Source organism: Solanum pennellii, chromosome 1, assembly GCF_001406875.1.
Source record: "Solanum pennellii chromosome 1, SPENNV200".
NCBI lineage: Eukaryota > Viridiplantae > Streptophyta > Magnoliopsida > Solanales > Solanaceae > Solanum > Solanum pennellii.
The window spans coordinates 100747498-100748290 of record NC_028637.1 but is presented as its reverse complement, the minus strand read 5'-3'; positions in this window follow the sequence as shown (position 1 = coordinate 100748290).

The following is a 793-nucleotide window of genomic DNA, read 5'->3' as shown; positions in this document are numbered from 1 at the left end:
GATACAAAATCCTATATGCGTACTGTGACGATTCAAAATAATATTACTAGTTGGATTATATTTGTACCAAAAGATTCGTTTGCTTCGAACATATGGCTGTAGTTTGATTACAAATCAAACAACAATTATATACGTTTTATATTTGAAACTTATTTTTATAGATTAACAGTTTTATATTGATATAACTTGTTAATAATCAACTTATGACTTTTGGATGATTTTGATATATAAACAAATGAACTTAGACTTTCTTCAATTATGTCACCGTAGCAAGGTGCTGGAAGATTCATTGTGGAAAATTTCTTCTTAATTCTCTCTAGAGCAGCAAAAAATATAAATTAGATATTGGGAAATTTAGTGAAAACTTAATCAAGTTAAAAGTATATGTTAAGTCAATATAAAAACATACTGCATTCTACTGGTTTCCATTTAAGATTTAACATTTTTAAACTTCCTCTTGTGTATATCAAATATCATTTTTAAATCTTTATTGGGCAGCAAGAAAACAATATCATTTTAATCATTGCACATAAGTTTAAACATTTCTGAGTGTCAAAACTTTTCATTGCAGTAGTAGTGACAGCATCATTATGGAATTGGCCTACAACAAGCATAGGCGAAGTTAGATTAAAATTTTATAGCCGCAGTTTCGATCGTTAATAACTGAGTTTTAAATTTAATATTTATTAAATATTTAATAATTATTTGAGAAAAATACTGAGTTCAGTCTCTCCCCTAAATACAAGGGCAGTGGAGAGGGTCCCACCTCCAAAATAAAAAGTGAAACTTTTAA